This window comes from Cygnus olor, chromosome 1 (genome assembly GCF_009769625.2).
Source record: "Cygnus olor isolate bCygOlo1 chromosome 1, bCygOlo1.pri.v2, whole genome shotgun sequence".
NCBI classification, from domain to species: domain Eukaryota; kingdom Metazoa; phylum Chordata; class Aves; order Anseriformes; family Anatidae; genus Cygnus; species Cygnus olor.
In genome coordinates this window covers 6,373,851-6,394,950 of record NC_049169.1, presented here as the reverse complement: position 1 = coordinate 6,394,950, position 21,100 = coordinate 6,373,851, and positions in this window count along the sequence as shown.

Genomic DNA, 21,100 nt, shown 5'->3' with positions numbered 1-21,100 from the left:
ACACAAAGAACACAGAAGACTAAATGAGGATAGATGTCTAACCTCTGCATGGCAAAAAATAAGTGAGATTAATCAGAATATAAGAGCAAAAGGAAATCACATCAGTTGTATGCTGTGAACTTCTGTGTTTGCTTTTCCTTTGACACTAGATTAAATCTGAAGACTTCACTGCTGGAGTGTACAGGGGACTGAAATCCTTCAACTTGTTGGGGCCCTGGGAAAAAGACAGGAAGGACTGCAGCTATCACTGATACTCCTAGCCTTTTCCTTGAATGGGATTTGATTATGTGATCAAACCGCTTCTCTCTCATCAAAGCACGCATGCTACAAGCGAGGACAGAAGTCTTCCTGCTCCTGCTGGGACCCGCGGGAAGATTCTTGTCTGACGTCAGCTTCGGCGATGAATTTGGATCTAAGCATCACCATCACTCAGGCATCCGAGGAAGAGAATACGACTTCGGGAAAATGATCTTAATCTTTCCCTCTCCCCAGATCCAGCTGTGGCCTGTCTGTACTGCTTCAGGGAAGGTGACACAGAGGAAAGAGAAAACTCCTTTAGCCAGAAGTCTATTAAGGAGAGTATTCCCTCCTAATCCCCGCTGATGATTACCGAAAGCCTCAAAGCATGATATTCTTTGCAATTGTTTGAGAATGATCAGATCAATGCAGGCAATTCTTTTCTTTTTCTTTTTTTCCCCCCAGGGCCATAAAGGAAGGTCTTCCACACATGTAAATGTTGCTTGCCTCCATAACACCTGCCAGCAGGATTAATCCCTAACCGGAAAGTAATTCCTCACTACAACTAGAAGTTGCAATATGAATACTAAGGGATTTCAGAAATCTCGGAGGTTGCAGACAAGGACTATCTTACAGCTAGTCAGATACACCTTTGTAATAAACCACTCACTAGCTCCAAAATTAGATGCGAAGAGTAAACAACATGGAAATGTTGAAAGACAGCGCAGCCTTCCAGTGTCGAGAAGCAAATCCAAAGATTCCCCGAGGTGCGTACGCATTTTCCAAGGAGATTTCTCTCAAGAATCCTATCCTGAATTTCACATCATGCTCGATATGACTTTGAAATGGACTTGCAAATTACAGACTTTTTTTTTTTTTTTAATCTCCCCCTTGTGTGGCATTACATTGCGTGCACAAAGAGGAATACCAGTTAAAATATGCCATCAGACGCCCACCGTTTCATCTCCAGCAGAGTACATTCTGCTGTCAGTACTTCAGTGAGAGGAAAATATAATCTTTTTCTTTTTTTGTAGCCCTTCAAATACTGCATTTTTTGCAGAGCTCTGTAAATGTAGCATAGTTATAGCTCAACAGTTACTTAACCAAGTACTGTTAGGCTGCTCTTTAGATGACGTGAAGTTACTGCATAGTTTGCTGCTCATTTTTTTTTCATTTTGGGGATTTTGAGGCAATCCAAATGCTTTCAATGGCAGAGTTGCAATGAGGAGGAGTAGGCCAGCAGGTGCAACCGGGGGGTATAATTGTGGTCAGTAGATTTAGCCTTTAAATGGCTGCCAGATGTGGTGTAGGGGAAGACAGCGTCGTTTTCTGGTCCTTTGTGCCAAGAGGACTTCTTTCGGCATCCCTCTGCTGAGCAATGTGAGTCTCCCAGCGAACGCCGCCTGCCTTGGTGCTCACAGAGGTAACATGCTAGCAGAAAATCAATGGCGATTTTAGAAGATCTGGGAAAGATGCGTTCACAATAATCTGAAAATGAACCTAACTTCTTCTGGCTTTTCTTTTCTGGGGGACCGGGAGGGAGTATGTTTGTTTTACTGAGGATTTTATTGTCAGCCTTGTCAAGGTGAGCTGTGCTCGATTCTTCTATCTCTTTCCTTGCTCTGATAATGTGCCAGCTCTTGTTTTCCCGAGGTTTTGTGATGCCTTTTTGCTGCTGTTCATCGGGAACATGATAAAGCAGTTAATAACAGAGGTTGCTGTTTGCCTCTTCAGCTTTGCCTCTCTCTAGACAATGTGCAAATTAAAACAAATCAGTTATCTTCTCAATATTATAGTTGGTCAGAAATTCTCTAGGATTTTTTTTTCTTTTTTTTTTTTTCTGACATAAAGCAATTTAATTTAGCAATTGGCGAAGGACACAGTAGTGTAGAGGCACTTGTACAGTCTCGGCCATCCAAAGCCATAGGTTGCTTCTGCTCAGAATCAAGCAACAAAGGCAATATTACACACAGGACCGATCAAGCATTTTTGCACAATGCTGGATCGTGCCACAAAAACATGCCAGCTCAGACTGGCAGCAGGTCAGATGTAGCTACAACATGCTTGGTTTGGTTAGGTAAATGTCTCTTTGTTTCCTGATAATGCATCGCTTTTGTCAGATTTTTCTCCTTTAATTGAGTCGGAGAGCTGAAGCTGGTGCTGTGAACCAGGACATCCGTGCTCCCATCCTCACTAAGGAAGACTGCAAGTAAAACTTTCTCATTCCAGCCATCCAAACTTGGAGCATTTTCCAGTTCAACAGTATCTTCTGGAATCATCTGCAGTATTGTCCATTAGGGAAAAAATAGATCTCTGCTATTTTTCATAACAGAGAAAAGAGCTCTGTTAGATGATACAGTCCAATCTATACCTTCATTTCAAGCCTACCCGTTCCAAGACATTTCACCCAAAGATAAATCTGACAGCATGGGCTGTGCATCCCTGGGAGTGACACCAAATCAGTCAGCGATCTGCAGTACTGCCACCAGGTAGGTCGTGGGGCATTTCTAGGCAGGTTGGCACCCAGCTATACGAAAACTGGGGTTTTGAGATATGGGTAAATGGAAAGCTTTGCTGCCTGAAGAATCTACTTGTGTCCAGCAGTAACATGTGGTTTTTGTATTAAAAATCACAAAGCTTTAAAGCAAAAGGGCTGGATTTTCAAAGGTGGTGATTCTTAGCTGCCTTCATTTTTGGGAATGGTGTTGGATTTCTGTGTAAAGCCCCTTGCTAATAACCCCAGGGCTTTCTTCCTCTGAAAGTCGAGCAACGTCCAGGCTGAAATGTGTCATGGAGAACCCATACTCTCAGGGGAGAAGGAGCTGGTCTGCTCTGCAGGTCAACAGTTCCCAAGTTACTGGACACGTGCTCAGTAAAAGTAACCTAGAACAAACTGGGTATCTTTTTGAAAAATAAATTTTTTGAAAAATAAAAAATAAAAGGCTATAAAAGAGTCCTGTTGCCCTCCGTCTTCCTTAGAGGCAACGCACTGGTCAACTTTCAAAGAAAGTAACTGTGTTAGATGATCTTTATTGGATGTGAACTAATACTCCTGCTATCAGACAGCCTTTCTTTGTTCAAACTTTTTGTCTGTAACTCCTGACACCCTTCACAGCTCTGTCCTCAGGGTTTACTGTGTCAGATCGTTTCCTTTGCAGTTATTTCAGTTCCAGTAGAGCTGTCCACCTGTTTGCTACTCCAGCGAATGAATTTTCTTTCCAATTCTTATGTCACCTTGTCATGGGCTCCCTGCCCTGTATCAACTCATTGCGTTCTCCAGTCCGTCTCGAAGTCTATTCTCAAGTTGCAGTGCTTCAAAGAAATCACTAAAAAAAAAAAAAAAAAAGATTTTGAGATTATAAAATGGAAAATTATTGCATATGAGTATAAAAGCCAATCATAAATGCTTTTTGAAGGCCTATCTGGTAGCTGTGCTGTGCTTTGCACTAAAGCACCCATGTCACAAAAAGCAGCATCTCCTTGATCTGAGGGACTGGGACGTGAAGCAGCTTGCTGAGCTTTTCCCTAGGCAATACACAGTGTATTTTTTTTGTATTTTTTTTTTTTTAAACCTGGAAGTTTTTGCCCCTCATTGGAGAGCTTTGCGCTGGCCAACACATAAGAACAAGCCAACCTTTATTGGTTGGCTGGGCTCAGTGCTCTTTGTAAATATTTAGTCGTACACAGCGACTGAAGGAAGAAAGAGCAGTCTCTCAATCACAGAATTAGTGAATCACAGCTACCCAAAGTCATTCGTAGCTGCTGGAATCCGCCCATTGTTCAAAGCTGCACCTCAACCTTTTTGATGCTGTAAATCGTAATTTTGCTATGTAACGTGTAAAAAATGTAGCATTAACCTTAGGTGTTCTCTTTCCAGTAGTTACGCAGCCAGGTTGGCAGCACACGGCCTGCCTCCGGCAGTTGTTTCTCTGACGTGCTTGGTTTCTGCTGAGCTGGCCCAGGCTCACAGCGGGTGAAACACACCCCTTGCATCCTGGGAGTGTTCACGGCTCCTCCTGGGTGATGTCTGTGGGGTTTTCATTTTGGTTTTGGGGCGATGCTTAAGGAAGCGTTGAGTTTTCACGACTGCCTCCTCTCCCACTTCTCCACGCTCTGTCCAAGTTATACCAAACACTGATGAAGAGGGGAAGAGCATAAATTCTCTTCAGTTTAAGCATCTGCAGAGTCAGCCCACTGGAAGTTGTGCAGTCTGTCTGCTCCCCACAGAGAAAAGTCCCGATGGCATAACTTTCAGCAGGGAAGAAAATAGTTTTGCTCTTTAAATGCCATTATGAAGGAAAAAAAAGCAGCACAATTTCAGTGAACGGTGTCACTCTAGGCATGGGTTTATCATTGTAAATGTTATGTCTGAAATGCTTTGAAATGCTTTCAGAACTCATGATTTTGGGCATATAAGCAGATCACTTTTGTTGTAACCCCCCTGTTATGCTCCGTAGAGTTGGTCAGGTGATATTTTTCCCTCTTCGTATAAGTGGTTCCTTACCGAGGCCTTCAAGTTCTGAAATAACATTTCATGCCACCTTGATAATTACTTGATTATTAACTCTAAAGGCAGACTCCCTTGCCTGCCTCCCCCTTTAGAAGTGAATCATGTTCTGATATTTGGAATGACCCTATGCAGAGACCTCAAATTTCCTTTCCAGCTGGACTAATGGGGCTTGTAGGAGGGAAGCCAAGCTTCCCCGACTTCTAATTATCATCAGATTGGATTAATAAAAGAAAATTGCCCAACTACCAATCCAAAGATGGAGAGTTAGGTGTACTTTTGAAAACGCTTTTGTGTCAGCCACTGACAAAGTAGTTGAACTTTTTTTTTTTTTAATTTCTTTTGCTAGCTAGTCCTCTGAGTACCTTATGCAGAAGGATTTGTCCTTGTGTGCACCATTTGCTGGAGGGGGGTTCAGCAAATCTTAGTTGATAAGTTGGCCGCCCAAGTGGATGTCTCCAGAGGTAAACTTCAGACTGTGCTTCCATCTACGAGCCTCAGCCGTGATCTGGGGAGGTCACTGGGTGGCTATAAGTAATTTTTTAAGGGCTTTATATTGAGAGTAAGGAAGGTGAACTGCCTGAACTCATGTCTTGCAATTCTTTCTCTTTCTCTGTAAGCAATGCGGTAGCAGTCAATTGTCATGGGGCTGGAATTGTTTCCAGCCATAAAGCAAACACTCAACGCTTATGCAGCGCTGGAGGAGCACTCTCCATGACAGTACTCCTCTGAGGAAGTTGGGTCTAATTATTTTAAATGACTGAAGCAGGTCAAAGAGCTCGTGTCCAACTTTTCAAGTGACTTAGCACCTGCTGTTCTTCATAGAATTTGAGGAGCCAAGGTCCAAATTACTTACGAAGGCAAGGAAGAAATCCTACCTTTATATCCTTGGCATTTAACAGATGCTCAGTTTTGCCATTAGCCCGCAGATGAGTCACTTCACAAAACCTTCCCAGCCTGCATCTTCTGCCCGATGCTTATTTTCTGGTATTGTTTAGACCAAAACCCCGCTATCTTTTTATTTGTAGCTCTGTGTGTTAATGGTGGTGACTCTTAGGGAGAAGTTCCCTCTTTGCTTTTTTTGCCTTTGCTGGGAAAAAATAATAAACGCTTCCCAGCTTAACAGGACTCTTAAAAAATGTCTCTCATGTTTTGCAACGTTTAATTCCAAAGGTATCTTTGTAGTTGCACAGAATTTCTCAAATAATTTTTATCTGATCATTTTGTGATAAGTCTAGTCTGACCTTTTGGACTTGTTTTTGGCTTGAAGCATTGTTTTTTTTGGTCTCTGGCTGCTTTGTTCCTCTACCAGCTAGGAACTGAATTAGTTTTCAGGAAGCTGTTGGTGCTTTGAGGTGGAAATACCTGAACCTCTCACCACGGTGAGCTTGCATAACAAAACGCGAATGGCTTTCTGAATTCAGAAGCTTTACTAGAATGTCAGCCAGAATGCTTAATAATTTTAATTAGAATTCAAAGTGACTAGGAGAATTCTTAAACATTTATGCGCTCTCTACCCTTGCCTGTTATGTCTCTTCCTGTGCAGGTCTTTTCCACCAGGACTTACGTCAACCCTGCGCTTTCTCTGGCTTGTTGCAAGCTCTGAGCAGCCTCCTCTCTTCTTCAGAGAGTCGTCACCATGGGATGTCTGCTCCCTGCCCCCCTCAGAGGCTTTCTTACTCTTTCTGCACCCCTGTCTAGTCATTCCTTGCTGAGCTTTTACCCCCAGCCCCTTTTGCTGCCTGCCCTGCTCACTCCCTTTTAAACACACAAACAGAAGCCATCAGTCGCAGATGTATGGTCAAGGTTGGTATCATTTTGGATGGCTCTTCTTGTTTGATGTCTTCAACCTTTCCTCCTTGTTAGCTTGTGCTTGGTTGGGGCTGGGGGGAACCTTTCTGGCCTGGAGAAAAAAAGTCTTCTTCAGCAGATCTTCAGTCCTCCAGGGCTACGTAATGATTGCACGAACCTACTGAGCTCAGCAGAACAGGAATAGTTATCGCTAAGAGTCGAGCCAAAGCTGTACAATGTATGAGAGAATTTTTCATAAGCAAGGTGAAAAATCCATCAGCATTTGCATGCTTGGTGCTTGAGACTAAAAACTTTGGAGAAGTCTTCTTCTGTTGTTAATGCATTTCATGCAGGGTTGGCACTGTACAAACAACTCTTCTCGTGTCTGGTTTTCTTTTATGTTATATTTCATTAATCTTTAATGGCATTCAGGTTTGCTTTTTTTGGAAGGGGGATTTATTAATTTATTTTGTATACACAGATCTGGGATGATGCTTTTATGTCTGGTCAGAAGCACTGACTTAAGTGTTGGTTCTCTCTGAGTTTCTGTGCCTGATACCAAATATTTTTGTCTCTTCAAGCTAGATGAACCTGTTGCTCTGTGACTCGATTATTAATTCACCCTGAAAAACACTTTTAGGAGTTTTCCTTTGTAAAGATGTTGTCTAAAAAGCATCTATTTGAAATGAGATTGCTATTGTAACCACTCCAAGAGGCTCAAAAGCCTCATAGCCTTGACATCTAAAGTCTTCCAGAAGAAGCTAAGTGGGCTCTGTTTGAAGTGACAGCACAATGCAAAGATGCAGCAGAAGGGAAATGAATTGTATTAATTCTAGCAAACTTCAGGAAACTTATTATATCTCTGAAAGTTCTTTACAGCTTTGGTTCGGAGGTCTCAGATATAAAGGAGCATTGAAATCAAGGACGAAGATGCCAACAAAGACTTGTGGAAGATGGAGGACCCAGACCTATGAAAGTGACACTTCTTCATTCATGCTTCCTTCAGAGAAATAGCAATAATAACAATAAAAAAAAAGCACTCGGCAACATCTCTGATCACGAAGGCTGAACGAGTTTCTGGCCTCTGAGACTGAAAGGCTTTCTTCATTGATAGTTAAACATAGTCATGGGCAGCTGTCACACACGGTATGGTCTGAGGCTGTGGCAGACGGCTGAGGCCATAGCTCACCACTGCACAGGCAGAGTCCAGCTGTGTGTACCTGTTGTATATTTAAACATAGAAATGATTGGCCTGCTTTGGATGTCAGTTTTTTTTTTCTCAACAGTATTTAATATGTCTTTTATGAATAATGACAACTTTCAAGAATAGATCTATTATTCGACTGTAAAAACGGGGAACAAATCAAGAGAATTTATATATCTTCCAGTTGTCTGCTTTTAATTGACTCATCTTAAAAGTTACAGCTAATGCTTTTAGATATTGTCTAAGCAAATATATTTCCAGAGTAGAGAACGGATTTACAAATGCACCAGCTTCCAAAGAGCTGCTCCTGGCATGCAGGTAAGTATAGGTACCTTATTTTTTTTTTAAAACAGAAGAACAGAAAAGTGGTATCTTTTAACTGTGACATTTAATAATGAGTTTATTGTTCCTAGTTTTAGGGTTTGCAAAGTTGAGGATGTATGAGCTTTTCATGCTGGCGTGTGAATGTTTTAGAAGAGAATAAACTGTTAATATGCATAGAGTGCCCATGTAGAGCTCCTCGGGAGCAGCTCTGTGCAGATTCTCACCTGGGCATGCTCCGGGGATACTTCCCATTGTTCCCAATCTTCCTTGTGTTTGGCCCTGTCGAAAGTACTGGCCATTTGCTGTCCTATTTCTATAATTAATGACTGTTAGACTGGCGAGTCTGGGCAACGTATCACAGGTCTTCAGTATTTTATTTTATTTTTTATCTCTAACCCAAATCCTTTGGATCAAAAATGATGTTCATATCCTAGAATAATAGAATGGTGTGAGCTGGAAGGGACCTTAACAATCACATAGTCCACCCCTCTGCCATGGGCAGGGACATCTTTCACCAGACCAGGTTGCCCAAAGCCCCATCCAATCTGATTTTGAACACTTTCAGGGGTGGGGCATCCAGTTTCTCTGAGTGACCTGTTGCAGTGTCTTACTTTCATCATGAAGAATTTCTTCTTCCTTATATCCCATCTAAATCTACCTTCTTTTGGTTTAAAACCTCTGCCCCTTCTCCTGCCTCCCTCCCTCCCCCTTTTTTTTTCTTAAGCACCCAGGAAACAAAACTCTTGTTTTCCAAGGAAAGATCAAACCAAACTGAACTGCGACCCCTCCGACAGAAGGATTTCCTTGCATTTGGTTATGTTCAAATTGATTTCATTGTACTGTGATCCTTTAAAAAGAAACCCTTTATTTTGTAAAAGCAAATTCTTATTATCTGCTACCACCCAACCTATGTCACCTACAGAGATCTTTTATGAAAATCCACAACATTGATAAGGCATTAAATAATATTGATCTAAGAGTTAGTCCCTGGGGGAATTTGCTAGAAAAAAGCCTCACTGATTCATATCTCCCACTGGTGCTCTTAAATAGCGCTGCCTTTTTATATCACTGCTTGCAATGTTAACATTAACATCTAACAATAAAGCTATATCTGACACCTGGGATTTTATTTTTTCAAGTTACTTTTTTTTTTTTAATGCTTAATTCTTGGAGTTTTTTACAAAGTTTTGATTGAATTCCATTGTCTACATGTTAAATTCCATTGTCTATATTTTAACCCTGGTTGGCACTCTTTGTGCTTCCTACTTTACTTTTTATCATTTCTCTTTATTGAAGTATTTGTTCCTTTTAACTAGTTGGCTTTTTGTACAGCATAACTTCTTCCATACCCGTTTCTTCTTCTCGTTACTTCTTCCATACTGTTTTTTTGTTTGCTTGTTTGTTTTGTTTTGTTTTCCTGTGGTGGAAGATGTTGAAAAATTTACCATTTTTATCAACACCTCTGACTCTAAATGTAATGTTCCCAGTAAGGTATGCCAACAACTCCCTCGTGCTTTGAAAAAATCTGTCCTTTAAAAATTCCCAACCCACGTGTCAACAGCATGCCTAGCCACACAAAGTGAACAGCACTAAATCACACAGCCCCTAGAACTGAGGTCAATTCTAATTTCTTGCTAAAAGATTTACCCCTGGGAATTTAATCCAATTGAGCTGTCCCTTGACTTCACATCACGAAGCTTTTTTGCTTCTCTCTCTCTCTCTCTCTCTTTTTTTTTTTTTTTCCCTAGAAGCTCTAAATTTTGTTAGGTGGCCACAGGATGCTAGTCTTTTACTCGTAACATGTAGTATTCCAGCACCTTGGAGTCTGAGTCTGAATGTCTCAGAGCTGGAAGGTGGACACCTGCCCATAAAGAGCTGAATGAACACTTGATGATGATTTTGAGAGCCAAACAGCATAAAAATGGTTCTATATTCTGCTCTACCCAGGATTGTGAACGTGAGTAGAAGATGGCTTCTTGCTGGTGGTGTGCTAGGAGGCCTTATATATGGTATTAGAAAAAAATAAAATTAATTACATGCAAATATTTTAAAACAGTGTGTGAATGTATGGCTCAACTAACATTTATCCAAAACATTTTGCATAATAATTGTTGGGCTTATTCCTCCTCCTCTGGAGCTGTAAAACCACTTGTAGACAATGGCGTTAGAAGCATCCTCGCATGAAAGCACTGGGAGTGTGTGCGTGGAGGGAGGAACTTTAACCCTCATCAGTGTTTCAATGCAAGCTGTAGCCATTGGTGCACTGCCCAGCTGTGTCCCTGAGCCCTTGGTGGTGTTCAGCCCTCTACGTGAGCGCTGCTGAAAGCTCTCATTCAACACTCTCGCTGCTCTGGTCGCCCCTACCCAATGCCAGTCCCATGTCTGGGTGTAGGCTCTTGTTCTTCTTTGGCTGGCTCTGGGAACGATCCTCTGTGCGTTTCCACTGAGTGGGTTGTGAGTGTTTGACCTTTCCGCATTGTCACAAAATGCCCTGCATTATAGTTTGGTATTTTCCCTTTCTGTAAACCCCTTTCTGTAAAAGGTTTCATTGTGTTTGCTAACCAGAGCGATCTTAGCTTGCCATTTTAATGCACAGAGTTAACAATATTTGTACCAGGAAGCTTTTTCTACCCTCCTCATATTGCTGAAGGATTTATTATCTCTTACAGCCAATAGTTCATGGGCTCGTGTTATGAATGTTTGTTGTTTAGAATTTGTCACCATGAAAAGGCTAATTCCAGATGTGGCGCTGCAGATTTGCGATGTTGTGCAAAGCAGAAGTTATTTTTCGTAATTATTAATATTGCTTTGGCTGCAGCCCAAAGGCAAGCCCTATCTGTGCATCACAAAATGACCCTGTGAAGATGAGCAAGATTCATAATGACTTTGGTCAGTAGTTTGTTATCTGCTGTAAGTCATCTCGCGGACCAGCCAAGAGATTTCCATTTCTGTGAACAGAAAGCACCCGAGCACGAGGGGCCTGGAAGAACGGGGTGTCCCCACCAGCATGCCCAAGGTTTCCAGCCTTGTTGCCGGTTCAGAAATCTGTACAGACTGGCTGGAAACAGGAAAAAACCCATGTGGTGACGTATCATAAGGACACAAAGCGTTCTCTTCCTTTCAGATCACCCCTCTCTCCTCCTAACATTGGAGGATACTTTTCTGTTTTTTAAAAGCAACAACAACAAAAGGTCATGGTCAGAAGTGTTTCTGAAATGATTTTGTTGTATGCGTTTGGCTAAATGAATTAAATCTAGGGCCACAAGAGCAAACAGTAAAAACTTTTTTTTAATCGGTATATATATATATATTTTTGTACTTTAGGTTAGAGCTACTGGGAGGTTTTATGGGAGGGCAAGGAGGAAAAAACTCGGAGGATTTTCATTTTTAACCCTGACCTTAAATATTGACCAGCTTCAACAAAGACTTCTAAAGGGGGATTGCTGACTTGGAATGGGATTTGCACACCTGTAGCTGAGCCTTTACCTCTGCTGATGGGAGCAACCGTGGTTTGCACTTATCCCTAAATGAACTCTGAAGGTAAATATTTCCATGGGGCAGTCCATAAAAGGCATTTTATTTATTTATTTTTGGAGAGAGCTAGTCTTGATGCTCTTTTGGGAAGATGCGGTGATAACTGAGCTACTGGAAAACTGAACCATTAGGAATCGATAGCAAGTCCTGACCTCCTTTGCAGAGCAAACCTTGTTGCTTTGAGTCGAGCTCCTTACATGTGTCACTTTTCAGCCCTGTGCTGCTTTTCATGTGTCTGGTAGACAGCCCAGATCCAAGGAGGTCCCAAAGAGCGGAGCGGATGGAAGATGAGGGGCATTTGTGGTGTAGAAGGAAAAGCAGGTGTTGCTGCAGATCTTATGGTGGGAAATATAGCTGGGAGAACGTTTTCTGAGCGTCCCAATGACTCCAGATGTGGTGTACAAGCTAATCACACCTGGGCAATTGTTTTGGGGCCCAACCATGAGGCATGTGGTTAAGTTGGTTAGCACTGCAAGTCCTCTCCTGTTCCAGCAGAGTGAAGGGGACCTCAGGAGCCTAAGGCAGGTCCCAACTTTCCAGGAGAAGTAGGAATATTTGTAGTGTTTGTGTGCTTACACATGCAGCAAAGTATACGTGGCTCAGTGGAGCTTTGTTAGGTACTAAAAGCTGCTCGTGCTGCACATGCTCAGGGGAAGCATCTTCCCAGCAAGCACAAAAACACTGCCTCTCCCTCCATGAGCTAGATGAAGGCAACAGCAGGTAGGATGAGGAACACCTACCTGCTAAATAGGAGGAGGAATCTTGCACTGGACACGACAGGCTACCCATGAAACGGGGGAGCTGTAATTCCCCTGACCCACTTGTTTTTGTTTTTCAGACCTTTGCGAGGATTTCCTTTGGAGACGTTCACCCTAACAAGATGTTTGTCATCATCTCACCTGTTCCTAATTGTTATTCTCTGTAACCCAATGAAGACCACAGCATGACACCTGGGTGTGTGAGCTGCGCGTGGTTGCATGCCGGGGAGGTGGCCCTGGGGCTGAAGGCAGCTGAGCAGCTCTGGGCTAGCAGCAACCAGCCCCAAGCCCCCAGCAGCATTCACTCCCAGCTCTTTGCCTAATTTCTCATCCCCCTCCCTGGATTTTACTCCAGGGACCTGAGTCTCTTCTCTATACCCATCTCCTTCTCCAACTTTGCACCAAGCTGGACCGAAAGAGCAGCAGTTTCTATATGAACACACAATTAATCCCATATTTAAATCATGCCACTGTGACCTAGTGAATTATGCACGGGGCTGGATACCAGAAATCAGTTGAGCTCTAATTCCCAGCCCTGGCATTGGCTCCCTGTGCATATTGCTATAGGCAAGTTATTTCAGCACACTCTATCTCCATTTCTTGCCTATAAATCGCACATGCTAACATTAGGTGACGCAGCAACATCACAGATGTACTGGGATATTTGGGTAGAAATGCACAGAACTACCTTGATGGATCCCACTTTAACACTGTGTACTGGGATCCTTGAATAAGATGTTTATTTAAAAATGCATCCACAGCGAACATTTACCAAGCTTACAGAATGTCTCAGGCTTTCTCTCATCTTAATAAAAGATAGAAAGTCTAGGGGAAGTATTTCAAATTATCATATGAAAGACAGATGAAGATGAAGGGAAGGTTTCAGAAAAGTAAAATAAGCAATAATTTTCGGTCCCAAAATACTAGTGCTAAATTATCACTCCCATGCAGTCCAGCATGGTGGCAATTCAGAACACCAGGGGTCCTTATCTCCCATGGCTCACGCAGAAACTATTGCATATATCATCATCGAGAGCAGAGCAAACACAGCCTGAGCTCGTTTGCATCAGTGAGAAGGGTGCTATCGAGTGTGGGTGTCAGCAGGGCCTTCTGATTTTTGTTAGGTTTCATTTTCACCTTGAATGAAATGCATTTAAGAATGTCTTTGTGGAGTTAACATTGTTCTTCAGCAATGAATCAGTAATACACAACGAATGTAAGAATGATGGAGGGAAGAGGTAAGTATTGCAGAAGGTTACAAGCCTTTCGGGTTTTTTTTCTTAGCACCATTGGCTGGGTTCTTTGTCTCCTATCGGTGTCTCTTGCTACCAACCTGGTGCCCATCACACCACGCTTACGAGCTGATCATTACGCATTGCAATTATTACCCACTAATGGATGAACTTGGAACACTGAGTGATTCTATTTATTTATTTATAATTTTAAAAAAATGGAAATACCTAGTTGGAATCACTGTTTCCTGAATGGTTTCAAATGCCATCTGAGACAAGGTTCTGTTCAGCTGGTCTCCAGCGTGACATTTTCATGGTTCAACATTTGTACAGCATGGGAGAGCCAAAATGGGAGCTCATGAAAGGCCAAGTCTTTAAGCTGCTTAGGTGGCTACATGGAGCATCCTGGAAAAAGTACGGGGCAAGGAGGGAAGAATAATTTAGGTGGTTTAAATACCCTTAATTTTAATTAAGGATGGTGGCACTGAAATTTGGAATGCATTCAACCTGATAGCTTTCCTCTAATGAAGCACCCTTGGTGTGACTTCTGGGTTTGTATCCTGTGTTGCTGAAGCTTTTGTGTTGTGTGGGGCTTGACAGAAGTTGATTCATGAGCTGGACGGGCGGATCCAGGATGCAGATTTGGAGTGCTTTAAGCATACGCTAGATTTCCATTGCTGTTGGTGGAAATCAGGTGCTTTTGGGACTTTTCAAATTGGACACCTTCTCTGACTTAGGGTTTTATGCAGAAAGTTGAGGTGCAAGCAAAATCCACAGAGGAGCTGATAAATGTTGTGTCCCAGGTCTGCTGTGTTCTCTAACAGCCAGACTGTGGGGCCCCTTAATGCCGCCTTGGCTAAGTCGCTCTGTTTGCTCATCCTTTCCCTCTCTCCTGTTGTGGAAATGTCACTTTAACGTTTATGCGGACATAAACTTGTTTGCTGCAAGGTGATTCATGGGGTAGGACATGCCGCGCTCTCTTTGGTCTCTCGATGTTTCAGCCAACTGATAAATAATCAAGAACCTTGAATGTTCCTCTCTGTCCATCTGTCTCCTCGGAGCGCTTTGTTTGAACAGTGGTAATTTATTGGTGAGTGCATTAAAAGCCAATCGCTGTAATGTCACGAGCATGAATTACCACAGTATGTTCTGTCATTTGGGGGCTTTTTCAATGCCAGGCGTCAGCCTAATCCCAGTGTGTGCATGTGTTTCATTGTTGTCATTTTGATCCTCTGCATTTTTAAGCAGCCTAATTAAATATTAAGACTGAAAAATAAAAGTTTTAAATCTTCCAAAATCCAAGTGATGGGAGCTTTTTGGGCTAGGGGAAGCGGTGGGAAGGAACGTCCCTCTTTTCTTCCCTGAACTTTATAAGCTTAAGTCCACACTTCTCAACCTTATACTTTTGTTATCGTTATTTTTGAATTGTCCAGGTGAAAGCTAATGCAATGAACGTCTGCGGAGCCAGGTCCTTGAAGAATGGCTCTGCAAATTGGGATTTTCTCTCGGAAGGTCAGAGTCGCAGAGTCTCTGCTTAGGCTGGCCTCCCCTCCCTTCCCTTCCTGGCAATGACTGCATGTCAAATGATTGCACTCTTGAACCGTGAACTCCAAGGCCTGCACTCCTACTGCTGCTTGGCAGGAAGAAGAAATGATTTTCTGTATGGAATTAAGTAGCCTCCTCTCCTTCTCTGATTTTAAAAATATATTTTTTTAAAGATTATTCTACTTTTGAAGTCAGCACTGCTCCCTGTGAGGCTGGCAGTCTCCAAAAACAGTTAGAAAAGAGACCCTTGAAGGCAGGATCTCGACAATCTTGCAAAAGATATAATTTTAATCTCATAGACTGTCTTGGCACACTGGGTGAAAACAGGCTTTGTCCCTGGGATAAAAATGATGGGTTTAAAGCCAAATTCTATCTTGCAGTGATTATGGAACAGGCTAAAGTGCCATGGAAAGCATGCCTAAATTGGCTGTCTTAATCCATGGTCTAAAATCAACTGTAAAATTCAGGGAAGAGGAGAAATCCTCCGTTTGTATGTACATAATCTGCATGCATGTCCCAACCACCTTGACCTGCATTACATCTTTGTGGACACAAAGCTGGGACCAAAAGTTTCAGTGGCTCACCCCCCTGGTGGCTTCTCCTTCCTCCTGTGTAACCTTGGCCTACTGCCTTTCCTGGCATCTGTGGACATCCAGCACCTGCTCCCACCTCTCTTTATATATTTATATTTTTAAATATATAAAATGTTTTCACACACACACACAGACCTTCATTGCCCACTTGCTTCCGATGTGCAGCCTCCCCTCTTCTGCAGGCAGATGTCTTCAGGTCAGACGTCCCATCCTGCCCATCTCATTACCCTGCTGTCTCCCCATCCTCTACACTACCTTTCACCTCTGGGTGCTTTTAACCTGTGCTGAATTTCCGCCATGCCTCGTCTGTTTGAGCTGCCCAGCCCTCAGAGGTGGGGTGCTGGGACCCTACTGTCCTTGTGGGAAGCAGGAGGTTTTGCAAAGTGTGTTACTGCCGGCTTTCAGCCAAATGCTTGGCCATGGATTTAGAGTTTTGCAAAGTTGACTCAGGAGAGAAACCCTAGGGAACTGCTGGCTTTGATGGTGCTGTATTTATTTCCATAAGGAGCACAGAGAGTCAGTTCCTAGGGGGCCAGGAGGAATCCAACACAGGAAATTTCACAGATTAAATCTCCAGGTTCTGTCAGCACCCCGACCCCAGACCTCTGTCTCACTGGGTTTGCTGTCTGTCCCTTTGCCCCCTAACAAAGGGGCTGCTTCAGCTGCCAGGCTCAGGTTTGGTCTGCCCATCCATCCTGAAGTTTATGCCTCAGTAACGAGTGAACGTGGGGTCTGGCATGTATTATAAACCCGTAAATCTCTTCTGAGTTAACAAGGGGACGGGGGGAGTCCTATCCGAGGGCTGGGCTGGTGCTTCAGGGGAGCAGCCTCTGCTTGCAGGCTGTCGGTCACCCTGAGGGCATACCAGTGGCTTCAATTTAGCCCAATTTTTGTGTTGTCTTTTTAATAATTTATTTATTTTTTAAGATAAGCTGTCACACAGCTCTGTCATTGACTACATGGGCACAAACAATTCAGAGCTTCACTGTTGTGGCTAGACCAGTTTACTGACGTCTGGTACCTTGATTTAGGAGCTGATGTGCCCAGGCACAGCTCGTCAAGCAGTGGGTTAGTTTTCCTCGTCTGTGTTTAGTTTCCCCTGTCTTTGCATACACGCAGCTGTGCTGAAGACGAGGCTGTGGGTGAGGGAGCGATGCTGTGATAAAGAGAAGCTTTTAATTTGTTTTGTCTGCAACCCGAATTCAGGCCCCGTGGCTGCCATGTCAGCCCGATGGGCCTGTTGGCTTGGTCACTGCCGTGAGGCCTGGCGACGCGCATGCTCAGCAAGCGCCCTTCTCTGTGGCTTCAGGGAGGGCATCTTGGGGAGGGGTGGGATTTGCTGGGAGATCTGATGGTGCTCGTCATTTCTGCTTGCCAGAGACATGAAATCTGGTGTGTCCTAGAGTTGAGAGGGCACGAGGCAGTGCGAGTCACACAAATAAGATGTACCCATCCTACCAGGGCGGTTTGCGCTGAGGGAAATCGCACCTCTCTTCTGCTGAGGCAGCAAACGTGCAGAATTGGTATATGACTTACTGAAAATAACATGAAATGTGGATCTGATTCCTGTTAGAAAACCTGGACAACCAATGTCCTTTGTGCCAGGTCAGAGCATTTATCAGTAGGCTGCACGATTTTGCTCGCTCCGCCTAGAGATCTGGGTTCCCCCCATGCTGAAGCAGTTTCGTGGGAGAGGTGGTGTCCTATCTCCTGCTCCAGAAGAGATATCTGAGCTTCTTGGTCATGAGAGGAAACCTGGACAACTCCTCTAGCCCTCTGCTTCCTAACTCAGAAAAAGCTGAGGCTGCTCGGGGAGCTGAAGCACAGAAAGCCTCTTTTGCGGATCCCAACGGGCACATACATGACATTGATGCGAACCCACGCGGTCCTGCTGAGGCGACAGCATTTCTGAGGACAGTTGCAAAACTCCAGACAGCTGGGTAATTACAGAGGCAAAAATTATGTGCTTCTGTCCCTTCAGGAGCCTCAGGTGATAAATGTTTTGTGGATTGCACTCCTGTACTTGAATGGCCAAACTCTGCACAGCTCTCCTTAGGTTCCTTGTGCCTTCAGTGGGCCCAGACCTGGGACACCGCATGGGCAAGCTGCTTTAGTTTTGAATTAAGTTCTCCAAAGAAATGCCAGTTCTCCCGTATCCTTGTCGCAGGCCCGTCCAAGCTCAGCATGAGGGAAGCTCCCCACGCAGTGACTCAGCAGTGCTTCCTAAAGTTAAAAAGAAAATAAAAGTCACGCTTCATGGAAAATAAACCTCTGTAATTCAGGTCTCCGGCACCACCTGGTCTTCCATCTTCTCCCTAACCTCTTACAGGATAACATTTCCCATGCTGATTGTATTGGTGTAGCATAGAGTGATGTACAGTCAGAGGCTAATCTTTTTGTGATTAAATATTAGATTCTTCATTTCAAGAGGCTCTTACAAACAGCTTTTCGTCAGGCTAATGGAAGGTGTTGGGGATGGAAAGGAACTTGAAGGAAAAATACATCTATTCTTTCTGAAGGGATCTCTCCTTTCTGAAAAAACAGCAGTGTGTACCAGCCTGGTTCATCTCCCTCATCCTTAAGGGATTCAGATCTTCCTCTGCCATCTCCTGGAAGAGAGGCTGGGTTTTGTCTGAGCTGCTGTCTAGGGAATAGCATGGGATTTAGGATGTTCATGGGAACATTTATCCAAACGGTCAGTGTGGGAAAGGGTCTTTGCTTTGAGACCTTACAGTTAAGGCTCTTGTTGGGAACTTGGGAGCTGAAGGAGGCAGTGACCAAAAAACATTTTTCTGTTGTTTGTGTGCAGGTCATGTTTGTGTTTAATGCAGGTGTTAGTCTTGGCCTTCAGGAAAGGAGGACTTAGGATCTGGATAGGCTGGACCGATGGGCTGAGGTCAACTGTATGAAGTTCAACAAGGCCAAGTGCCGGGTCCTGCATCTGGGGCGCAACAACCCCAAGCAGCGCTACAGGCTGGGAGATGAGTGGTTGGAAAGCTGCCTGGCAGAGAAGGACCTGGGAATACTGGTTGATAGGCAGCTGAATATGAGCCAGCAGTGTGCTCAGGTGGCCAAGAAGGCCAACAGCATCCTGGCTTGTATAAGAAGCAGTGTGGCCAGCAGGTCTAGGGAGGTGATTGTCCCCCTGTACTCGGCTCTGGTGAGGCCGCACCTCGAGTACTGTGTTCAGTTTTGGGCCCCTCGCTACAAGAAGGACATGGAGGTGCTCGAGAGAGTCCAGAAAAGGGCGATGAGGCTGGTGAGGGGTCTGGAGAACAAGTCTTACGAGGAGCGGCTGAGGGAACTGGGGTTGTTTAGCCTGGAGAAGAGGAGGCTCAGGGGAGACCTCATCGCTCTCTATAGGTACCTTAAAGGAGGCTGTAGAGAGGTGGGGGTTGGTCTATTCTCCCACGTGCCTGGTGACAGGACGAGGGGGAATGGGCTAAAGTTGCGCCAGGGGAGGTTTAGGTTGGATATTAGGAAGAACTTCTTTACTGAAAGAGTTGTTAGGCATTGGAATGGGCTGCCCAGGGAAGTGGTTGAGTCGCCATCCCTGGAGGTCTTTAAGAGACGTTTAGATGTAGTCCTTAGTGATATGGTTTAGTGGAGATCTTGTTAGTGTTAGGACAGAGGTTGGACTAGATGATCTTGGAGGTCTCTTCCAACCTAGACGATTCTGTGATTCTGTGATTCTGTGACTTGGCCAAAATTCCTGAGGAGATGGAGCTGCTTCTGTGCAGTTGTGGGTGAGGAGCCTCCGAGAGAGGAGAGACTGCAGTCGTGTCCCTGTGTCCAACATCTTCCACTGGCTTGGCCTGAAGTCACTTTCTCCTCTCTGTGTGTGTGTTTTTGGGGAATGCTTTCCATTCCCTCTCTGAATTGTCCTGAACTCCTCCTGTCTGTTGGAGGTGAGGCAGATTCTGGATTCGCTCCCTGTGGTACAAAAGCTTCAAAACAAAACACATCAGCTAATTGTGAGAGCTGAAATTGTTTATGGACCTGGCCTTCAAAGTCAAAGCCTCAAAAGTCTTTAAGTACCTTTGGGGATCCATGCGCAGCATACCATGGTAATGAGAATAATATTTGGAATTCAAGTCTTTTCTGCTGTGCTTCAGCAGCTGGAATGGGCAAGCAGCTGATTATGACCATAACAGAAATCATGCCAAAACCCTACACACGCACAGTTTGGAGCGTTGGCTTTTTAATCAGACATATAAAACTCTTGTTATCTTTCTTAAGCCCTGCTGGAAACAAAATTTGGAAGGAAAGCTCCTGTTCAATATTCAACGTCCCTGTGCAATCTGAATCTTTACCGATAGAGCTACCTTTCAGAGAAAGTCCTTGCTAAAGGAGGAAAGACTAGAATGTAAATTATTTTCTTGATATGTCTATCTGGGGCATTCATATACATCCACCAAGAAAAAAATATCTGAAAATGCAAATGATTCCTACTACAGATCCATACCAACAATGCTGGAATTAGGCCAAACCTGCCGCTGTTTGATTCAGGTTTTATAAAATCAGAGCTCTAGGGACAACCTGAAAGCTTAGGGTGCTTTGTTTCTCAGATAAAACCATCCAGATCTATTAGCAGACCGTGGTAATTGTCAACACAGCACTATTGTGGTAGCACTGACAATATCTGGGGACAGATGATGCTTTTCAAAGGAAGCACCTAGGCACCACCACATGTTTACATGTACATGGATAGGTATATACAGATTTCCTCCACCTAAGTTTTTAGCTGGCCAGATGCAAGGCAGCTCTCGTACCAGTGGTTTATAATGGAATTAGTGCGTGACTCTCCGAGCTGATACATCCAACAACTCACAGGACTCTCTGCAGGATGATATCAGATTTGGGACCAGTTCATGATCAGCCAGATCATAGCACAAGTCTGTCAGTCCCAGCCACGTGGGATTCAGCTGAGCAAATAAACTGGTTGTCTAGTCTTGCTTTGGCACCCCAGAGAAATTTGCACGTTCAAGGCATGATTCATCTTGCCCTAAAGCTGATATCTAAAATAGGTCAGATGAGTGTGCTGTAAAAGTGCCTGTTCCTCTTCGCGGTTATGAAGGAGAGGAGGCTCAGTAAGCTGCAGATGTCTCCAGTGTGGATGTCTTGAATTAGGCAAGATGAATCCTGCCTATGCTCTGTTTTTTTAAAATGCCACGTGTGATGGATACTCGGGTCTCAGATTGGAAGTACAAGCCCCCCAAAAAAGCTGAGGACAATGTCCTCAGGGGCCCTCAAAGAAACGCATTTGTGCTTAGCTCAGGTTTAACCCAGAGCCCTGAGGTACCTTTGCCTAATATTTAGTGCCTATAAGTTACCAGACACTTCTGTGTTTGGTTCTCTCTATCACTTTTGTTCAC